The sequence below is a fragment of the Oreochromis niloticus genome, linkage group LG6 (genome assembly GCF_001858045.2).
Source record: "Oreochromis niloticus isolate F11D_XX linkage group LG6, O_niloticus_UMD_NMBU, whole genome shotgun sequence".
Taxonomy (NCBI): Eukaryota; Metazoa; Chordata; class Actinopteri; order Cichliformes; family Cichlidae; genus Oreochromis; species Oreochromis niloticus.
The window spans coordinates 40508883-40533153 of record NC_031971.2 but is presented as its reverse complement, the minus strand read 5'-3'; the positions used below and the strand labels follow the sequence as shown (position 1 = coordinate 40533153).

Genomic DNA, 24271 nt, shown 5'->3' with positions numbered 1-24271 from the left:
GTGGTTTGCCATAGCTTGAAGTAGTGACATTTTGCAAGCGACCGTTGCTGAGCTCGCACTTGAACGGTTAAACAAACCTAATTGAATTCACTTCTTGTTTGGCCCTGTTCTTTCTCCAGTGCTTCACCAGTTGTACAAACCTGCCATTTAGACACCTCCTCTGGTTCTGTTTAGATCCTCCACCGCACCTCGGCCCTCCCCTACATCTGACAGAACTTGAATTAACCCCCACCCCAAAAAAATCCAAGCCATTGCCGAACAAATGAGAATGCCAGAGCATGCGGCTGGCATCGACCAATGAGCAAACTCTCTGGAATGTCAGGAAATGACCTGAAGGTAAACTCTCCACCGCCAACACACTTACACACCTGAGCAGCAGAGGGTCTCCCCTGGGCATCCGGTACTCTCTCTGAGTGCATGTGTGTGTGTGTGTGTGGACGTGTGTGTGTGCGTGCGAGAGAAAGAGGAGCACGAGGAACAGATCTAATAGTGGGTTCACACTGTGCAGATAAAAGATGCACACAGAGCTCTCATCTGAAAGTGTTCCTCGGTGTGCACGGGGGTACTGCCAGCAGAAAGAACTAAGCAGTCCTCAGAGTCCAGTATTGCTTTTTCAGGTGCTGCCTCTTCTTTAGCCCTCAGCTAGGCAGGAACTGAATCATATTTGACCTTTTAGAAAGGTGGCCGATAGCGTTATTTCTCTTTGGGAAAATCTAGACTCACCTCAATCGAAAAAAGCCTCCTCGAGCCTGAGGCGATGGGATGGTGAAAAGAAAAGACTTTTACTTTGGCATTCAGAGCCCTGACTGAATCCACACGCTGCACTGTGCACCTGCAACACAGACAGCTCTAAAATAACTGCTCCGTAGAGCATGATTCATGCTTAGCTGAAGCTCAAGTGTCCCCTGCCCTCACCCCCCAAAACACCCCCACATCCAGTGATTTCACAATTTTCACTCAAACGTATTAATGAATTTAGAACAGACATTTTTAAATGATAAAAGGAAGACCTCTGCAAATCTGTCCTCTATTTTAAATAGAGATATTTAAAGGTGCTAGAACATTTCCAAATCACATTTCTTTCCCCTCCTTTTGAAAAGAAACACATCTAAAGCTTTTTAATAATTTCTCAGAGGACGATGCTGTCACATGCGACCACAAGGGGGCACTGCTTGGACACATTTCATCATGCAAAGAAGCCAGACAACACAACAACATCTGCTCAAACACATGTATTCCACTACCTGGAGATGAGAGATCATTTCTAATCTTGAGCCTGAAAAATCTGCCATTTAGCTTAAATTTCATTTGGATACATCAGCCGTCGGAAAGCTCGACAACCGAGCGCCCTTAATGTCTGTTGTGTGGCGGAGGAGCAGGATGCCGGCGTAGTGTGCTTTTGATGTGCTCGCACATGATGTGCATCCTGATTTTGCTCAAGCTGCTGCAGGATAGTTGTTATTTCCTGTGAAGTCGATGTAGTAATTTATTAAAAAGGGAGGATGAGGAAGATGAGGGAGCGTATAGGGAGGAGGTAGAGGAGGTGAGCAGAGGGGGCGATACACAGAAACCAAAAAAAAAGGTGATTACATTTGTCAGACCGTTGTGATCCGCGTCTTCCTCCAGCAAATCCTCCTGAAAATGGGCAAAGAAAATAGGGCGACAACCCGAACACCGGTAAAATCTGTAATCCACTGCGCTCTCTCTAACGCCTCTGTCCCTCTCATGCAGGTGTCGGTTAAAAGTGAATTCCAAGCTGACAAAGACAAGAGCCATCCAAAGAAAGAGACATGCAGCCACACATGGAGGTGCAGCTGAAGGACATGCAGAGACCCACATCACCAAACTGAAGAAATAGAGGTGAAGAGGTGCAGCACACACACACACACACACACACACACACACACACACACACACCTCTGTGTTCCTTGTTCATCCCTCGCTGACATGACTCTAAGCTTCTCACAACAAGAAACACAAACAAACAAAAATGAATCCAACAAAGTGATGACACGTCCGGCTTCCACTACACAGGGAGGATGCTCGGGAGACAGATGTGGCTGTAGTGCTTGAAAAGGTCACATCATCAGCCCCTCGATGACATCATCTGGAGGAGACTTGACAAAAAAAAAAAACTCAAAACTCAAACTCACTTAATGATGCATTTAAAATGCATCATTAAGTGAGATTATAAAGATCAGTGGGTGTTTTTACACAGACATCAGATTCTGTTTACATGACTCTGAAATCCTGCCGTACTCTGATTGTGGGAGTCCAGCTGTTTATTGTTGTGTTCAAAGTTGCATAACTGTAAAACAGGAGAGCGAATGTGAGGTTATTCTGTTCATTATTTATCATTTTCATCTCTTCTATCACATCGTATGTCAGGTAGCTCCATAAGAAACATGGAAGAAGTCTTTAAATCCATTTGGCAACATTTTGATGTTTTTAAATGGTGTCAAGTTATTATACACATGCAGGCAAACAAATTAAAGGGAAGAGTCAGAAATAGAGAGGTAACCATCAGCTAAACACAAAGAATGACTCAGAAACTCAGAGATTAGACGGTGACCTGACACAGAGGGACAGCGAGCAGTAAGACAGGTGAACTCAATCAGCACAATAAGGAAGAAGGAAAAGGACAAAAATCCACATGAAGCTACTTACCTTTAAAATAACGTAGAAAGTCGCCTGAAAGACGGATCAAGAATAAATTCCTGTGAATTTATTCTTGATCCAAAACAAGAACTAAAGGTCACAACACTAAATCAGAAACGCCCTCAAAGATATAACAGATAATAACATGATAGTAAGTGTGTGAATGTAAATCATAATAAAGCAGAAAAATAATTGATGCAATGCACCAAAGACCACTGAATGCAAATTATTATTATTACTAATAATAATAATTAGTGGTTGCATGATCAACCTTTTTTTTAACTTTGGGTCGAGCGATGGGACTGAGTCTGCTGACTCACATGAGAAGGATTACAGGGTGACCTATGCACCTGCAGCCTGGATGTCCACTAGCAACTAAACTAAGAGGAAACTAGTGAAAATTAAAAAAAATACTCTTAAAAATGATTAAAAATAATATTTAATATATTTAATATATTTCATTTAGGTTTTCTACTCGAAGCAAAAAGGCAGGAAATGCTCCGATATCGCACATGGAGTCAGATGAGGTCTGATTAATCAATGGTCTGAGTGACTACAGCAGACTGGGCCCTTACCTAAGTAGTATTCAGCCCATCTGATGTTGTACGGATGGGCTAAAAACATGCTGCCACATTAATATGTCCGCCTGAGGTGATGGATGAGAGCCCAGGATCTGACGGGGAGGTCAACAGCCACAAGCCGCTGCACAGAGACCAAAGGGAGAACACGAAATGCCCATTTCTGATGACAGCCTGGATGCTCATGCTTTCTGACACTGTATGCACTTAGCAATGTTCACCGGTCTCTGTTGCTTTCGACGACGTGACGGCTCGCTTGTGTTTTCCTGTTTCTCGCTTTCCGTCTCCCCTCTGTCCCCTAATGTTGATCTATCTAGCTGTCATATTTTAGATCGCTTTGTTTTTGTCCTGCTTTGCTTTTGCTCCCGACTGTTTACTTTTTAAAGAGCGTTCTGTCTCTTCTCTCCCCCCTCGGTATTGCTTCTGTTACACATGCTCATCGGTTTCTGTTAGACACAGAAATAACAGGCTCGGTTAGCTTACTTTTAGACTTGGTAGCCCGCATCCCGCTACTAAATTAAACGGCACGCTCCTCGTCTTGCATGAAAAATAGCAGTTATCAAAATGTCACATGGGAAATTGTTTTGACTACAATACATATTCCCTGTCAGCGTCTCCGTGGAGAGCCGGAGAACTCCCTGAAGCGAAAGCCGAGGCTCACGGAGAAACTGGAAGACATTTTGAATAAGCGACGAGCCCCTCCGCAGGCTGCTGAAGTTAGTGGTGTGAGGTATATAAGCCTGTCACTTCTATTTATCTCCTCCGGTTTGAACTCATATGAAGACCGTTCTCGTTTCATCGTAAAGGTCACGAGTCCCGCAGCTCTGTGATGTAAGCGATGCACTGCAATAGCACATACCTGGCATGTTATTTCACGCACAACATCATGCGTCAGATTTCATATCGTCCAGCAGCTCGCTGTGGAACACCTATAGAATTTAATTATCCAGCAAAGCCTTTGTAAATGGGCTTATTCTGTGTCAGTGCATTTGCTGCACAATGCTCTGAGAGTTACACATAACAGTTTTTAATGAAGGGTCACTTGACTGACCCCCACTCCTCCCCCCTCCTCCCCACTCTCCTCCTCCCCTCCAGAGATTTCTGCCTCCACAACAATACAAGCAATGGCAGTGACAGCATATTTTTCCATAACCAGCATTGCTGTGACTGCTCCAGACATCTGCACCAGTGCTGTACGCTGCGCGTTGTGTCGTGTTGTATTGTTGCTCGCTGATAGCTGTTTCTATGCTTAGAATTTCTGAGCAAATTAGAACTTTTCTAGTGACTTCACATTCCTGTGAAAGCATTCACTATAGAGACACCATATTAGAGCAGCTATAAATGCTGCTGGAAGAGTATAACATCAAGTATAGACAGTATAAAAGCTGGACATGTGCACAAAGACTTCACCCATTGTCAGTGAAGGCCAGTCGTGAAGCCCCTAGTGGAGCGTTTTTGCCGTCTTGGTGTTTTGAAACTGGATGTGACCACTGAGGGGAGCATTCACTATCTTAAATGGTAAAATGGTAAATGGCCTGTATTTGTATAGCGCTTTACTAGTCCCTAAGGACCCCAAAGCGCTTTACATATCCAGTCATCCACCCATTCACACACTGGTGATGGCAAGCTACGTTGTAGCCACAGCCACCCTGGGGCGCACTGACAGAGGCGAGGCTGCCGGACACTGGTGCCACCGACCGAGACTGTCCAAGCCGGGGCTCGAACCAGCAACCTTCTGATTGCTTACTTAGCTAAGCAATACAACACACAAGCTAAACAACATAGTGCAGCGAAGATCATTCAGTCCTTTGCATTGGAGAAACCAAACAGCCACTCCATAAACTAATGGCACAACATAGAAGAGACACCTTGACAGGACAGGTGTGCTTCTGCACCTAAGGGTCAAAGGTCACTCTTTGAGGATGCCAATGTTCACATTTTGGACAGAGAAGACTGTTTAAAACAAGGTCTCATAATGGTTTCACCTGAAGCCTCTGGTGATGATGACCCATCCCTTTTTCACACCTTAGCTCATGTGATGAGGCCAACAGTGGGTCAACGACCCTCGTTGAGGGACACTCCCAGTAGGGTTTAAATACATGGGACTCTCCACCATTTGGAATTAGAACTGAAGAAGCTTCTCGGATTGTAACGTGTGGTGGAGATGAAGCCAGCATCGGAGGTGCGCAGATGGATAGCGAATGAGCAACAACTTCTAACTTTCCACAAGAACTCACTTATTTTAAATATCAAAAACAAAAGTGCCAGCACTACCACACATTACTTGAGAGCACACTAGTCTGCGTAAACACGGAAGAATTCCAAGAACAAAAAGGGGGTGACCTACCACCTCTTGTGTCATGACCTACCAGTCATGACACAAGAGGCGCCACCATGTGGCGATACACTGCATTACAACAGCAGCTGTTTCAGGATGAAACGTGAAACATCGTCAAGAAACTTAAAGAAGTCCAGCCACTTTCTCTCCAACCTCCTTAGACCACTATGACCTGGATGACTGAGAACCTACACAGACAGCGAGAGGAGGATTTGGCTGAGAACCAGAGGACACCTAAGGCTAATCATATGTCAATCATAAGTCATGAGTGAATGATGATCCCTCTTTCTTAATGTATTACTACGATTTACCAAAATAAACTCAATATGTTCAAAAACCAGTGACTGAGCCAATAAAGTTGTCAAGACTAAGGTTGCAGAGTAAAGGATCCAGAGGCCACTTAGAGATTTTGATATAACTGGAAACCTTTTGCAAAAAGAAAAGTCATACAGTCTGTAATATCAACTTGTATTTTTTGGTTGTTAAATTAACATCTTTTAGGTGACTCCTTTCGGTTCCTGAAAACATTTCCTGCATCTGGTGTAGAGTCCCAGGCGTGTTCCCCATAGTGACGTTTTCTCCTGGGAGGTTGGTTGTGCACAGTGACCATAGATGGCCTCCTTCACTTTCCCTCAATCCATCGGTGAAATGAGTCATCAGATTCAGGCTTCTCTCAATAAGTTTTTCCTTTTTAAACAGTTTGACAGAAACACACTTATGCTAATGCTAATGCTGATGGGACAGTGAGTACTTTCTCATCCAAATTCATCCAAATGGTAAACATGAACACAATGGCAGGCTGAATAATGATGTGAAAATGAAATAATACACACTGATAATCCCACTGCAGTTACTCTCAATAACTCACTTCTACTTTCTATCAAAGAACTTGTCCCTGTGAAAACTTCAGGAAAGAGGACTCTCTGAATTTAAGAAAGAATTATCAAAGGCAGATGCTTCTTTTAAAGTCTTTCTAAAAGCAATGCTTACCACTCAGAAGGCATCCTGTTAACGTCACTGCACAGTTATTTCAGGTTAACAAGAATGAGGCCCTGTCCAATGAAATGGGAGACGAGATCATATTTTTAATTTCAAAGATCACCAAAAAGATAAAAACGGCATTTGTAGTCATCAATCCAGTCTCATAAACACTGTTGAAAACATTTGGTGACTTTGCCACAAAAAAATGTTTATAAAGCTTTTTTTTAACTTCATGAAAACCTAAACACTTCTGCATATTCAGTTTCTGTTGCTGTGGCTTCATTAACGACTCAATTGAGAGTGACGACCAAACTGCTGAGGCTAAAAATGAAGTCTTTGCTGAAATGACAAAACCTGCAGCTTTTCTAACGGTTGCTTGAAGTGAGTCAGTCCCCACAGTCTTCCATGTTGCTAGCTGAACATGCTACCAGCATGTTAACTTAGAACTCCATCGTCTCATCCAAGCACGGTTACTACTGATTCCAAAATCCAACATAGTATTCAAAAGTCTTCACAAATGGAGTCCAAACCCAGTGAGTGACATCAAGAACTCCACAACACGATCAGCATCAATTAGTCATCCGCCCACAGTGATGGAAGAATGGGCAATTATGGTAATAATCCATCCATCCATCCATCCTCGTCTTCTGCTTATCTGGGGCCCAGACCTCCCTCTGTTCTCCAGCTTGTCCGGACGAACACCAAGGCGTTCCCAGGTCAGCCGAGAGATATAATCTCTCCAGTGTGACAACACCGGGACCTCCTCCTGGTGGGACATGTCCGGAACACCGCACCACAAGGAGGCATCCTTGTCAGATGCCCGAACCATTCGATGGGGAGGAGCAGCGGCTCTACTCTGAGCCCCTCCCAGATGGTCGAACTTCTCACTCTAAGAAAGAGGCCAGCCACCCTTTGGAGGAAGCTCATTATAGTAATTATGATGTATTAATTGTTGGATGCAGTAAGCCAACTAAAATGATATGTACACATCTAACTAATGCTTTTCTGCAATAACATGTACATATGTCCATCACCAAGAAGTTGAAACACTGAAAATTTCTAATGTGCACACATTTCAGTGCAGCAGCAACAACTGGTTTGGCTACGGACCAGGAAAGAGCCAGTCAGTAGAGCTCTCTCTCTGCAATTCGTCAAGTCTAACTCTCTTAGATGTTTCCGAATACTTTCACTGATTTCCATCCTGGATTTTTCAAGTGCTATCTCTCTGCCTTACAAAATCTCTTTTTATTGAACGCAAGGCTCTGCATATTTGTCCTTTTAATTTTCACCCTAATAAAGCGGAGCTTTTTCTGTTCCTCAACTTTGCAGCTCCTTGATTTCCACTAATAGAGCAACAAATATAGAGATATACAGCTGCTACATAAGTACGGACCGGTGGCCTACTTTTTATTGACAAGACACAAGCTGGAGCCCCAAAAATGGTTTCTAAGAGGCTCTGACAGGCAGGCTTTGATCTGGAGTATTGCTACTTCTAAAACACAGCGCTTTAAAGTCCCAGCCGTCTCTTCTCTTCGTAAAAAAAGGGTCCTAATTGCTCTTCAAGGCTCTCGATGTGAGATGCAAGGGAAAGGAGAGTACTCCTGACACAAATCATTGTGTGCTAAATATTGTATCGTTGTTGTGTATAAGGAGATGAGTGCCCATTCATATTTAATTGGCTTGGGCACCATTGCGCCACACTCTGGCTTACTAAGAGGTGCAGCGAGGAAGAGCGTTATCCTGTAGATAAGTATTGAGCCAATGAGAGCCTGACTTCTCTTCTCAAACAAATTTGCCCTTTGATGAGGTTTAAAAGGAACTAATATCGATATTTGAATGTCTGACAGGGACTCATCAACTTGTCTTGTTAAAGAACTGCCACGGTTCTCGTTATGGACTGTGATTATGTGCCGAGTTAAATAAAGCTCATCTTATATGTTGTTTAAACACAAGATGTTTTTACATTACCTTCATTTGGTCGTACTTTGAGTAACTAAAACTATATGAATGTAAGATGTACTGGAGCTGAAAGTTCAGGTGGTTAAATAAGGACAGCATGTATCCACTAACAGATAGCATGCAGATTCCTTTACATTACTTTCAAAAGAGCTAAAAGAGAAAATATGCAGATATAAAGTATGAGAGGAGCTTTCAGTACATGCCATCAAAGAAACAAAACATAAAGGAAAAGGAAAAACCCCATCTATTAACAAATTACCCAGCTCCATAAAAGCTGTCCATCACTACTGGAATACCATTAGCAAATAGAATAAAAATAGAATAATTTAAACTAAAACTACTACTACTAATAATAAATGCTATACCTGTCCTGAGCCCTAAATTCTCAATAATAAAGTTACTATATTGTTGGATTAGCATCTGTGGGTCACACTACATCAGTGTTTGGTTTCAGCGTTGAATGTGATCCACATGCTGCACGGTCTTATTTTCTGTGTCAGGGGTTAAGTGTATGCTGACTGGTCATTAATGTAAATGCAGAAGTATTGTGAAGTCCAGGCTTCATTCAGTTATATGCAACAGCCAAAACACTTGAAAAACACGAATTTTGATTCATCACATTGTAACAGCGCCGCAATTTAGAAAAGATAAACTGACTGAAAGATTGCTGACAATCTTTCAGTTGCTGAAAAATATATAAAAGACTTAAAGAAGAAGTGATGTTGTATTACCAACTGCTGTCTGCAGGCAGGAGGAAAAAAAAGAAAGACTTAAAAGGGATGTGGCTGGATGTAATCTCCTCAGTGGTTACTTATTCCCAGGTAGTCCCGAGAAATGTGTGAAACCAAACGAGTCAGTATTAACAGATGAAAACCATAAATAAACACAAACACACACACACACACACACACACACACACACACACACACACAGCACAAATGAACCAGCAGCTAGTAGAGACACACCTGGAATGGCTAACTGAAGGCTCCCAATGATCCCCAGCACCAACCTTCCCATCCAACTACCAGCCAATAACCTGCCTCAGTACCACATGGAAGCTCCTGTCAGGCATCATAGCGGCTAAGATGAACAGGCACATGGCTCAATACATGAACCACGAGTGGGACACAGAAAGGAATTGGCAGGAATACCAGAGGAGCTCAACACCAGCTGCTAGCAGACTGAGCAGTTGTTCGAGATTGAAAGACCAGACTGACCAACCTGTGCACTGCCTGGACTGACTACAAGAAGGCCTGTGACTTGATGGCCCACACCTGGATCCTCGAGAACCTAGAACTGTACAAGATCAACAGGACCCTATGAGCCTTCATCAGGAACTCAAGTCAGCATCAAGTGCAGGATTTAGCAGGGAGTCCCCACTGCTGTTCTGGATAGACCTGAACTCCCTCAGTGAGATCATTGATAAGACTGGCTACGGATACAGACTAGGAATGGAGCCATAACCAAGTGGCTGGCATAGTATACAGAAACATCTGTGCTGAGTATGGCCTGGAAGTCCCGGGGCCATGATAGGACACGCCCCCTAGGGTGGTCAAGAATCACCGAGCTAAGATCCTGTGGGACTGGTGACAAACTGGTGATAGTTAACCAACCGGACATAGTGGTGGTGGACAAGCAGAGGAAGACATAGTGATAGACGTAGTTATGCCAAGTGATAGCAACATCAGGAAGACGGAACACAAGAAGCTCGAGAAATACCAAGAACTGAGGGAGGAGTTACAGAAGATGTGGAGGGTGAAGGTAACGGTGGTCCAGGTGGGGCAGGGACCCTCAAACAACATCCCAGGAACAACATCCGAGACCTCTGTCCAGAAGAGCGCACTCCTAGGAACAGCAAAGATCAGCTCCCAGGCCTCTGGTAAAGGACCTGAGCTGTCTTTATCTATCTTTCTATAGATATACTGAAACACAAATTACAACCACAACAACATTACCAACATTCATAAACTAATAGACAGTCATTTGCAACTGTGCTACAGGGCTGGTGGTGAAAGGACATAAAGAGTAGGGGGTAAATAAATTAACATTAGCATTAACCGCTATGTGACATTAGGTTTCTGCATTTGATGTTTTGTTGTTTCTTTTTTTGTACTTCAGAGGTTTTATGCATGCATAAGTTCAGAGCAAAGCTTCAGGACATCAGCAGACACGTCATGCTGCAGAAGGAGGAAAAATAGAAAGTTGAGCAGTGGATGTGCGTCCTTTGCAGGTCAGCAGCTGGGAAACCATGCGCATGAGGAATCATACAGTGAGCTAAAGATAGTTCACAGCAAACTCATGGGAAAAAGTAAATAATTTACGACATTTGGTTGATGAAACGGGACTCAGTTACAGGAACACTGTGTCAATTAAAGAAGCATGCCAGATTGTTTTGTATATGCGTCTCTGTTACCGACTATACTTCTGAATATTGATCCATATGTCTGAAACCCTCCATCTGTCATCAGAGTAGTATAAGAAAGGCAAAGGACAGTTTCATTTTAAATCACTGCTGCTGTCAGAAACTATACACGAGCTGTACCTGTGCAAATTTAAATGCTTTTCGGAATGTGTGCATGAGCCTGCTGCACACATTAATTTTCATTTTATGAGAGGATTTTTATTAGAAAGAGTTTTTATTAGATCTGTTATTTATCACATTCAGCAGCTGTAAGGAATGGTTTTTAGGATTTATGAATTTAGTTTACAATTCAGCGCCCAGACGGACACACACACACACACACACACACACACACACGCGCACACACACACACACACGCGCACACACACACACGCACACACACACACACGCGCACACACACGCGCACACGCGCACACACACACACACGCACGCGCGCACACACACGCACACACACGCACAGAGACACACACACACACGCACGCACGCACACACGCACAGAGACACACACACACACACACGCACGCACGCACACACACACACACACACACACACAGCTCTTGAGCACAGATGACATTAGAATTCAACCCGCTCACAGACATACGCTCTAATGATGTGCTCCATAAATTGCAACATGTAGGGCGTCGAACATAAAACATTTACACGTGTTGTTGATGAGGCAGAAAAAAAACGAGCGAGGAAACAACCAGATTTAAATACGGCAATTTATCATCAGGGTCTCGTGGCTATTTGTCGGCATTTTGTCGACATTATTGGTTGACACGCAGCTACGTCTGCAAACAGACACTAGAGGAGGAACTGTAGTGGCAGTACAGTACAGACCCTGGATGCACTTCCAGTTGTCACCCCCCCACACCACCACCACCACCACCACCTTCCACTGGAGGACATCTCGGTGTCTCTGAAACAGTGGAAAACATTTTTGAAGCAGCGCTCTTCAAAGCGGCTGCCTGCAGAAAAGCTTTGTAGCGGTGCACTCGTGTCAGGCAGCTTTACCACCCTAAGCGTGTACATTAATCTCTCGTGACGCAGTGCCGCTCAGGAGGCGCTAATGGGGACTGTACTCTTGTTAAAGTACACTGATTAATTATTATATTAGGAGGAGCGTTGCCGCACCTTATTATCCTCTTCTATTGCTTCGTGTCAGTGTGGAGCAAAACAAAAAACACGCCAGCAGTTACTCTTTCTAAAGCCGATCTCATCTCTGTGGAGACGAGGAAAAAAGCTCAAAGTATGCTTTCCCTATTTTTAACACAGTATTACTCGCACTCTGGGGTTCATCATTTCCATTTTCTTTGTAAGGAAATTCATTTCAGTGCTGTAATTTTTTTCTCCTTTTCGCACCACTTCTCCAAATGTGGTATCAGAAGTCGATGTTCTCCTCGGCTTCCTGTCAAACTTTCACTTTGATTTTGTTCACTGTCTGTTCTTCGTACTCTGCCTTCTGCTTATGTCACTGTGCATTACACTGCAAACTTCTGGTCGGTTTCAAGCTGTCACTTTTGTCTCGTGTTAAAAACACCAAAAAATCTCAACACTACATTTCAATTTGAACTTTTAAACTGGCTGGATGTATTCCCACGTCGGCCATTAAAGCGGTGTCTTGCTGAGGATGGTGAATAACATCTCCTACAACCCTAAGCTGCCACAATAAATGCTGTCATAAAGATCTGCACAGGATTTAGAAACCAGCCTCCCAGTAATGGTTTTGTGAATGCGACTTGCTCCCTGAACCACCGAAACACTTAAACATTCATGTATATTTCCTTCTGTTTCTCCAAAATCTGCCTTTGGTGCACAAAACTCTGCTCGATAAATCAATTTGAAACTGTAGCCGGGCCAGTCAAAATAGTTAAAACAATAAAAATCTACTTGAGCATTGCAGTGCAGCTATTGATTTTAATCCCATGTTCCTCCTTTAATCAATCACCTCTCAGCAGCATTAATTCCTGTTTCTTTATAGCTTGAAGCGGTCACCTGTGAGGTGAAAAGGAAATGGCTGTTCAGCCCCCTTCTTTTTGCCGAAGCTGCTGAACAATAACAACTATTTCATAAAGAAGATTGATCTTCTTTGAATGAAAAGGAAAAAATATGGGCTACTAACCTTATTCAGTTTGCAGACAAGCCGTGTGCTCGAGCTGAGCCCGAGAAAATATTAAAAATTGATTTTTCATCTCACTTGGTATCCACAGCAGCTGCTTTTACAGAAATGTCCTTGGATTTAAGTGCACACTTTGGTATCAAGTCACAGCTTACGATAGAAAAGACTCTCACAACTTGTCCACTGCACTCAGCGTTGCTCGGGAGTGTTTCTTGCTAACAATAAGGAACTGTTCCACGATTGCTTCATTCATAAATCTGCCGTGTATAAAATCATTTGACTTGTACATTTTATCTTGGAGCGGGGTGAAAGGAGCTTTGACACTCTGTGATTGGATTAGCAGACCTACACACAGCCAGCAGTATAATACAACTGATTTGGAGAGGATGGAGGAATGTAATTTGATGTTTCTTATCTTGCATTGTGCTGGACAGAAAGAAAGGCATTAAATGGAAAAAACCCAGAACGAGATAGCTCGTGTGAAGCCTGTATTGATCTGGTACAAATTGAAACTGGCCATGGATGCTAACGTGGCCTTTAATTCACACCTTTAGCTCGTGCGGTGGGGAGAGGAGCTGTTAAGTTGACACTGGTGTAGCACAGCTGTGTGATTTTTAAGTTGTAGCTTCCCTCCAGATTTGTTGAGAGAAAAAGCGAATTATGAGTTTTAAAAAGTTTGGTTAAAAGAATCTGGTTGTAATGAGGCATGAAAGTCCCACTGTTTTCTACTGAATATCTATAATTGCAGTAACACGTGTCTGATTCTTGCAGAGGATCATTTGAGCATAAAACCACTTTAGGTTTGGGTGATTGCTCAAATGTACATATCGGCAGTTTTTACTGATATTGCTACACATTTAAACTGATGCTTTCTATGTTTATTTATTTAGAGGTAGCTGAGCTAATTGTGTGTTGTTGGACTGATGGTAGCTGCTTGGAGAATTTTAACCAACTTCCAAAAGCCAGAACTGAGCAAGGATATAATTAGAGACACCTGAGCATCTGGCACAGCAAGCATTGTTCACATCAAACAATAGGATGGGGGAAATTTGATGTCAGTCATTTTGACATTTTGACAGAGAAGGTTTTGAACAATTTTCTTAAATTGCTTAAAAATAAAGCAAATAAATGAATAATAATGATAGTAATAATTTGTTGATGACAGAGGTTAGAGATGAGGAGAACAATCGGCTCAGACTCGGAAGGAACCACAGAGGTTCCACTCCTGTGGAACGAGACCAGAAGTCTGTGGCTGGAGTGGAACTGCGTCACTGAATGTAGACAGTTGAAGACCAAAAATGTTTGCATGTCTGATTTCCTGCTGAGGCTGCAGATTGGTCAAAATTCTTCCTACGTGTTCGGGTCAAATCTGACCGATTTACAAATTAAAAAACTCATAAATATTGTGTTTTACATCCGATTGCCTCGAGTCCTTATGACATCCTCCACACTATGCACTTGAACATATAAAAGTGATGAGCACCTCTTTTGTTGAATTAATCAACTTTGTTAATTCTGTGGTGTTCCTGGTCAAAAGTGACCGCCACAGAAAATGAATGGGCCAGCATGTTTGATGAAGATGAGTTAATATGTAGTGTGAAGAATAATCTCCTTTAGGATATTAGTAAAGAAAAGCTTAAAGATGAAGAGGAGATGTCAGCTCCTACAACGTCTGCTTTCATAGAACAGGTGCAGACTCCAACCGCATTTCAATATTAACCAGAAACCACCATCATTTTTCATCTTAATTGATCTAATTCATTTTAATCCCCTGTTGACAGTTCAGCCTCCATAGACTCTAATTTGTTCATGTAATTATTCATTATGGAGTTCCACAGGGTTCTGTGCTAGGACCAGTTCTGTTTACATAATACCTGCGTCCCTTAGGCAGTATCATTAGAATAGTAATAGTATTAACATACATTTTTACTGCTAAGCAAATGACACGTAGCTTTTAGTTAAACTGCAGGATCACCTCTAACTTTCTGCTTCTTAATTCAGATCAAACTGAGGTTATTGTACTCGGCCCTGAAAATCTTAGAAATATGGTATCTAAGCAGATTCTTACTCTGGATGGCATTACCTTGGCCTCCAGCAACACTGTGAGGAACCTTGGAGTCATTTTTGACCAGGACATGTCCTTCAACGCACATATTAAACAAATATGTAAGACTGCTTTCTTCCATTTGCGCAACATCTCTAAAATTAGAAATATCCTGTCTCAGAGTGATGCTGAAAAACTAGTTCATGCATTTATTACTTCCAGGCTGGACTACTGTAATTCACTATTATCAGGATGTCCTAAAAACTCGCTGAAAAGCCTTCAGCTGATCCAAAATGCTGCAGCAAGAGTCCTGACAGGGACTAGAAAGAGAGAGCAGATTTCTCCTGTTTTGGCTTCCCTTCATTGGCTTCCTGTTAAATCCAGAATTGAATTCAAAATCCTGCAAGATCTTGAATAATCAGGCCCCATCAGTGTTTTCATACCTACTTCATTTAGTCTGGTCTGAATCAGTTGATGAGGTGATGAAGTTGTAGTTTTTTCCTATGATTGGATTTGTTTTCACACCAAGAAAAATCCAGGTTCCATGTTCTAGTCTACTGGAGAACATGCAGAATTTATATATTCATGTCATGGCTAGTTGCTAGCCCGTACAGACCCTTGCACGTCTATAGTACCTTGCTACATCCTAGAATACAGAAAGCATACTTTGTTTATTTCAGTCACCTTTTCAATCACTCTGTGTGTTTATACGCCTCTCTGCATTTAATCATTAGTCATTATTAATCTCTGGCTCTTCCACAGCATGCCTTTTGTCCTGTTTCCCTCCCCTCACCCCCAACCAGTTGTGGCAGATGGCCGTTGCTCCCTGAGCCTGGCTCTGCTAAAAGGTTTCTTCCTGTTAAAAGGGAGTTTTTCCTTCTCACTGTGGCCAAAGCGCTTGATCATAGGAGATGAGCTGATTGGTAGGGTTTTCTTTGTTTTCCCCGTTTTACAATATAAAGCACCTTGATGCAACTGTTGCTGTGATTTGGCAGTATATGAATAAAATTGAATTGGATTGAACGATGTCACACAGAGCTCAAGGTTTTTAATTCAGCTGTCCAGCTTTCTTGTTTTAAATTCAGTGCTCTATTTGTTATACTTATTTAAAATCGAGACGTAGGCCTTTGTTTCTGAGCTCATTAAAAGCCGTTTAGAAATGTGTTGTCCTCACAGCACAGCCACTACAATCATATGACTTCACATGATGCTTCGCTGTCGATTACAGAGAATAGAAAGCATTGAAAACGACCTCCGCCCACATCTGCAGCAGTAATATTATTCCATATAATGGTGATGGTGAACATTTTTTGGCAGCGTAAGTACTTTTACTTTTGATACTTTATGTGGAATTTACTAATAACACAGTTTTATTTTTAGTGAGATGTTTTCATAATGTTTTATTGCTTCTCTTACTAAAAGTAGCAACGCTTCATCATTTTTAGCCAGTGGTAAATGTAACTGATCATTATAGAAGTAATAATATTTTTTAATTCCACAGCCGGAAAGAAGCACAGAAAGGAGACGTGCAGAGTGCAGCAAGCTGCAGGAGGCTTTCAGCATATATAAAACAATATCAGACAGGCAGCACAAAATGGCATGCTTTAATCTGGTCCGCTTTTTTCTTGGTGAATAAAAATTCTTTTAAGTTCAGAGAACATCATCACAACATGTTTTGGTCATTTGTGACTATCAGGAATCTCCTCTGAAGCGGTTTATGTATGTTTTTTCCACTATGGCAGACACATACAGTAGGTAATAGCTGGTCTTACGTCTTAGTTCCTATATGTAGACTCAGGCAAGCATATTCTGTAGGAGGCAAATTAAGGCCTAATATAATTATTCTTCATTATCAGATCATGGAAGCCTTTCCGGACCTTTCCTGTTAGAAAATGACCAAGAATTTTCCTTGCATTTTTAAAATCTTCAACTATACTGTCTTAAAATATTTTTAATATTTCAATGACAAATAAAGGAAAACATATTTAGCAAACCTTACCACCCAGGTCACAGCATGGTGACCCAAGTTACTCAGTTAAAGCAAATAAAAAAGGAAAAGTATGTCCTGCTGACAACACCACTTTGGCAACAAGCATCTCCAAAGGCATGAACATCCTACTGAGGACTGTTAAACAAGAAAGCCAGAACATGGGACTACTACTACCAAAATCCTGAAAAGTGAAAAATGTAATGGCACCATGTTTCACATAGATGGGGATGAAATAGAAACAGTCAAGAATCTGCTGGGATCAATAATGAGGGTACGTGGAAATGAAAAGGAGAATGGGTAAAGCAGTGATGAGGTCTTCAAATCTAAGGACATTTCTAGGCCAACCAATCGAAGGCTTACACATAGTTTAACGTTCCCCATGGTCACCTGTAGTTATGAAAGTTGGACTGTCATGTTTAGGCTGTGTGCAGGCAGGATGAGGACCCAAACGCAAGCTCACGGAGGCAGGAATGAACTGAAAACACAGCTTTATTGCTGGACAGAAAAACCATACAAACTAAACTGGGAAAGGCTAATTATAACGTACACTAGGAGACACGGGGAGAATCACACACAGCATGAGGGAGAACACGACACACAACTGAGGGAGACGCGGACATAAATACACAGAAGGTTAACGAGGGAAGTGGGAGCACACGGGGAACACAGCTGACACTGATAATCATAACAAGACACAGCAGGAGTAAACGCAACACTGACGGGAGACTGTCAAAGTAAAACAGGAAGTACACAGAGGTGCAGACAGGAGGAGAGAGAGCACGGGGAGAGCACAGACATAACGGGCTGGGTAAAACATGGAATAAAACACAAGGAGAGACGAGGGCTCACAGATACACAGAGGGACCCAGAGGGACACACAGGGGGTAAGAGTCACAAGGGGAAAAACACATAAGGAACAACGTAACAGAGCAACCCAGGAAGCATGGCCTAAATAAGGAACAAAATACATGAAAACTAAGAATACTGGGCCAACATGACCCAGGACCATGACACAGAAGATGGAACAAAGTGCAGAGGAAGACTGGCAATGAATTGGCTGAACACCATCATGACAACAGCAGGAAGAACTTTGGCCAGACTCTCCACAAAGTCGATATGGTTCGAGACCCATGGCCTTAACTAAATAATGTCATGTTTGTCTGATGAATAAGATGATTAGAGTGAGACACAGTTTCAGAGAAATACATATTATCCTTTGTATCACATCTTTTAATCTTCATTTGTGTTATGCCGTTAGCACTTAATGTAACCTTGAGCAAGTAGCCTGCAGCACGGATGAGGAACAGGCTACAGACGTCTAATAACAAGTGTGTCATCTCTTATGAATGCAAATACACACAAAAACACTGACTAAGCCAGCTTTAAGTTGAGAGGAAGAAATGTTTTCAGGGAATTTTATTTCCTGCAAAGAAAAAAATCGGTTTTTATTCATACGATCTCCTGACAGTGCTCAGAAGCTCGGACTCTCTTGGAGTGTTTAAATAAGGAAACATAATTCGTTATTCTATCTAATAAATGATGAAGCTGATGAGAAACTGTTATTAGATACAGTAGTGGATTCAGGGCGGGCATCCCTGCTGCTCATGATGGGCAGTAATTAAGACTTAAACTACAAAATAAGTTTGAAATCCTTCGATAACGCATTCAGAACGTTTCTGTTCCAGGACTCGTTTTGCGTCTCGTGTGCAGTAGTATTGCATGGGTGTTGCAGCTCTGCCTAACACAGCCTTCACCTGTTTGAATACCGTGATACAGAAGACTCCCACGATTCTCAAAAGCTCACCTGCTCACTCCTTCACGCTTTTGCCCACATATGTTGTTTCTTGTTTACAAGCTCAGTTTCTTGCTGCAGCCACCACGTGCACGACGAAGGACACGGCAGCCTCATGCAGGTCGTTTATATTGTGCAGCCAAGCTCATTAACTCCTAATGTTTGTTTGTTTGAGCTTGTTCCATTTGATCCCCATTAAAGCGCTGTTGTAGTCCAAATGGACCTTTGTGAGCTGCCAATGGGAGCTGCCAATATTAATGCACTGCACCGACTGTTGAGGAAAAAACCCAGGAAGGTTTGATTGTGAGAGGCTTTCATGTCACAAAATGCGATATCACAGGAAGAGTTCTGATACAGAATCTATTTCAGAGTCTCTTTTTGATTCCCTTTTTGGTTTCATCATCTTTTTATGTTTCTTTGATAGTTTGCAAAGAAGGCTGATGCTCAACTTCCAATTTTTTGAGTGTCCTCAACTGACAAGCGCGGCGACCTTGTCACATTTTTTCACAGCTTTTAGACCACAGGCTGTAATTATTTCATGAGAGTGCCAGTGTACCCTGGCCTGACCCCACCCCACGCTTCTCTCGCTCTCCTGCTACATGTGCACTAATATCAAAGCTTGAGTCCTCTCTTGCTCACTGTCTTTCAGGGTGCTTTAACGCCTTGTATGACATACTGACTCCGGTATGGCTGATCCTAAATACTACCGTTGCAGAAATATCACAAACTGCAGCTTCATGAGTGGCTTTTTGAGCCTGGCTCCACAGATGAATCAGCCCCTCAGACGCCCATGTTAAAATGTCCAGAAGACATAAAAATCTTGCTGCTGGAATTACACACTAAGCATCACGGTTCTGGGTCTTTTGACCCAGCTCTTTGAGTTTTTTGTGTTTTTGTGTCTTATGTATTCTTAATATTATTTAGTTTCCTGAGTCTCTGAGTTTACTTATGATCAGTTCAGCTCCTCGTTTATTAGGTTCCCCTTGTGCCTTTGTCCTCTGTGTCCCTCTCTGTGTGTTTGCTGTATATCTGTGTCCCCTTTCTGTTCCCATGTTTCCTGTTTTATTTTGACAGTCTTGTGTTCCATGTTTGGTGTGTTTAGTTTTGCTTTGTGTCACCTGTGTTCCCCGTGTGTTTCCACTTCCCTCGTTACCCTTCTGTGTATTTTAGTCCTTTGTCTCCCTCTGTTCGTTGCCGGCTGATAACCTTTCCTCAGTTCATGTAGCCAGGTTTTTCCAGTTTTTCATGTATTTGCTTCTCCCAGTTTAGGCTTTTGGCTAGCTCTCTCCCTGGTTATGTTATCATTTATTTTCCATGTTTGTTTCCAGCCACAATAAAGGCTTGGTTTTGTTAAGTTCAGTCCTGCCTCTCGTGCGCTGGCATGTGGGTCCACACCACTGCTTCACTCGGTCTGCAGCGTCAGACTGTGACACCAAGCCCAAACATACTGATGTTTAACACACACAGTTACAAGATGCTACTTCTCTTTGTGATTTGGACAATACACACAAGTCAAAGTTACGCAGCTCAATAGTCTAAAAACTGCAAAATATGACATGTGAGCATGAAACTCACTGCATTTATGTTTGACACACTGAGAGAAGTTTCCAGAATATCTCAGGTGCTTATGGCACTCTATTTTCTTGCCCTGAAACATGCCATGAGTAAATCACTGAGGATAGATTGTTTTGAGGTCCACGAGTTGAAGCTTGTTTTGAAACAGGCAACTCAACATGAAATGAAGCACCGAGGAAACCTTGTCAGTCAACCCTGATCTTATGGTGGCTCCTGTCAGGGAGTGCTTTATGAAAAATGATTGTTTTTCCATAAACATGATCTGCAGCTTATTTGAAATGGAGAGCTAAATATCTAGTTTTTCTTTTTAATTTACACCTCAAGAAAAAAAACAGCTCAGCAGCTCCACAACTGTAAGACCTAAAGATAAGAGGCGTTTAGATAAAATTTGTATCCTCAGCAGAGGAGATTTAAAGAACTCCATCGAGACACGGCCATTTTTACTTCTGCATAATAAAAACTGTAACTTCATGGCAAAGACTGATGCTCATTCTATGTTGCTGTGCTACAAAATCCGATGAAACAGAAGTGAAGCTCAGCAGTGCTACATCCTTGGCACCTTGTAGCGTCAAACCTAGCATTCTTCTTTAAATGACTCTTGAATCATTAAGCAACACATAAATCACTCATTGAACAAAAACTGTTTGAGTGTCAAGTGAATAAAATCATCTCATACAACAATGGGACCATCTCAATTATGGGAAATGTGAAAAAGTGAAAAAAGAGGAGTAGTCGTGTCTGTTCTAACATTTCTGAAGCATAAAGCAGGATGTCAGAGTTGGGAAAATGGATTTGCAGGTTCTTAACCATCATATTTTACAGCAGATGAGGTCCATTATGATCAGTGTTAGATGTTAACACCACGATACCCGAGGATTACTCTCTCAGACCCGATTTTTAGAAATTTCAGATGTACTTCGGGTCTTGGGTAAATCTTTGTACAGAACTCAGGAAATGGTCAGACTACAAGGAAACTCATCTTTACTTTCTTCTCCCTTCACAAAGGTTCCATTTCCTAATTGACTGCATCTTCATCTTAAAGAGTTTTGCTGAGCACAGGTGCTGCAAGTAGTTTTCTGGTCAGAGAGTTGATACAGCAGTTCAGGTCCAGGTCTAAAAGAGCAGAGAGCGTTGTGCCGAGCAGTCAATAACTCATTATTACAGAAAAAATGATGGACGCCGGCTACAAACTCATGCACTCTGATCCTGGAATGATTTGGGGCGTGTGGAGGTTATGATGGGCGCTGCTGCTTTGAGTAAGCATTTACTGAGACTGCAGTAAATAAGACATTTGTTGAGAATTCTCCTGCTTGCTGTGCGTTGATGTGTATTCGTTGTTTTAGTCAGAATTTACACGAGCTGTGCTTAAAGTGCAGCACCCGTGTTCACTTTTATAGAAGCTGTCAAAAAGATCTGTTTTGATTTTAAAGAAATTCCTGAAAATAAAAAAAGATATCAAAGAAAGCAGCTGATGAGGAAATAATGTTGGAGCCATGTGTCCCAAACTCAGCGGTGAAATCCACTACACATGGGAAGTACTGTGCAACAATTTGAAGGTCCTTGAAGTAAATTAATGATGTCTTCAAAAATAACTTATAAATAGAAAGTGCATCTGTCATGAAGGGCCTAACGCATTATATTGGAGAGTGATGATGATGATGCATCTGCAGACAACACTGACTGAGCACCTGCCTGACTCAGTCTCAATGCTAACAGGATGTCTATTCATTGGATTTGAGTTTAAACTCAGTCTTGGAAAAATATCAGGATTCTGGAACTGATCCAGATCTAAGATCGAGTTTGATCCCTGTTTACAGAACACGTCAGGAATGTCAGATGATATTTGCGATGCTGGTTTTTAAATTTTAAAGTCTGAAGATAAGCATCAAGCCCAGTTTTTAAATAAGAACAAATAGTACCAAGGACCTGTTTTGTGTATAATCTGAGTAGCTGATAGTTACAGCTATGGATAAATCCTGTTGATAATATATGTACTCTTCACAGTCTGAAGCAGCAAATGAGACGGAGAGAAATGTCTGAAGAACGAGCTGGATTTCCACGGTCTGAGATTCATGTTTCAGAGGATGGATCTGGACTTTATGGTAAATGGGTTGGTAATTATATCGCGCCTTTGTACTTAAGTTGAGGACTTTCTGCTACAGGTCTCATTCAGGCAGTCACACACACATGCATGCAGCACCTTTATCTGTCACTAAGCACTTTGTCTCACACACACACACACACACACACACACACACACACACACACACACACACACACACACACACACACACACACACACACACACACACACACACACACACACACACACTGTGATGGATGCTTCAGGGCCAACTTGGGGGTGTTCAGCACCTTGCACAATGATACTTTGACATACAGACTGGAGGAGCAGGGGATCAATCCACCGGCAACCTGCTCTAACACCTGAGCCCTAGCCACCACATTTTAGCAATCCCTGTATTTTCTGTCAGTGCTGCAAAAAACTAAAGATTTTCACATGTGAAATATTATCACTGTAGACACAAGAGCAGGTGGAACTGATGACTGATGAAGACTGCAGGAATTACAGTCAGTGTTTGCAAGAATTTAAACTTCTGTTTGATCACTGACTTTGATTTGTGCCATCATTACAAAAAAATGTAATTCATCCAGTCTTTCAATTTATAACTAACAGTACATTTACTTTAGCATATGCTTAACTATTGTTTAAGTGCTAATTAAAAAATGTTACGATGCAAATCCTCCAAAATGAAATGAACACGGTAAACTTGATTGCCCTGAGTGTGTAGCTCCAAAGACAGTTATGTTGAGGAGCAAACAGCCTCTGAGAATTGCGAACATGGCTGGAGGCTGTTTTGTTTTCTTAAAATGCTGCAAAATTTATGTGTGCCTGGTGGGGAGAAAAGCAATTAGGAGAAGTTGAGGAGTTTAAAACTATCTATATGAATCAGTGCGTTTGCAGAGAAGAATTTCACATCACTTTAACCTTTCAGGTCAGTTCACTTGTTCTTGCCTCGTCAATCCCATTTGTGAAGTTTTCCATACAAAGACAACTTCAGCACCCAGCTGTTTCTGGGCTTTATATTGGATCAGCCTTCTCAGACAGCACTGCCTTGTTGGTGTAAGCTTGTGTTTCTCACATTGTTTGAGCTGGTGAACAGTAAATGCTCACATGTACAAGCTAGCAACATCCGAGAGTTCAGTGTATAATACAAAAGTCCACAGGGCCGTTTCTGCCTTTTTTGAGGCCTATGCAAGATTCTCTTTGGGGGGGGGGCTATTTTGTAAAACCACAGTGAGGTAGGAGTTTAAACTCTGATGCATCACTTTGGCTCACCTTAAATGTGTTATACTTTAAGGAGAAAACAGACTAGATTCCATCCATCCATCCATCCATTCATCCATCCATCCATCCATCCTCTTCTGCTTATCCTGAGCCGGATCACGGGGGTAGCAGCCTAAGCAGAGAAGCCCAGACCTCCCTCTCCCTAGCCACCTCCTTCAGTTTATCCAAGAGAACCCCAAGGCATTCCAAAGCCAGCTCAGAGGTATAACCTCTCCACCATGTCCTGTTTTGATGTGGAAGAGTAGTGGCTCCACTCTGAGCCATGCCTGGATGGCCGAACGCCTCACCCTATCTCTAAGAGAGAGGCCAGCCGTCTTTCACAGAAAGTGCTTGTATCAGCTATCTCGTTCTTTTGGTCACTACACAAAGCTCTTGACCATAGGTGAGGGCAGTAACTTGTCCCTGACACAGAGTGTTTGTCTTGTTTGTTAGAATGGGCACTCTACCT

At 42.2% G+C, this 24271-nt stretch overlaps 1 protein-coding gene and 1 long non-coding RNA gene across 2 annotated transcripts in view; one reads left to right on the top strand and one right to left on the bottom strand.

Annotated features, from left to right (window-relative positions):
- LOC100707400 (high mobility group protein B2) overlaps positions 1–24271 on the bottom strand; it is a 642043-nt gene that overhangs the window by 423153 nt on the left and 194619 nt on the right. The gene's annotated exons all lie outside the window — the stretch shown is intronic.
- On the top strand, positions 1507–22648 carry LOC112847221 (uncharacterized). Its single transcript, XR_003220660.1, has 3 exons — positions 1507–1582; positions 1732–1860; positions 22461–22648. It is a non-coding gene; the product is annotated as an uncharacterized LOC112847221 (long non-coding RNA).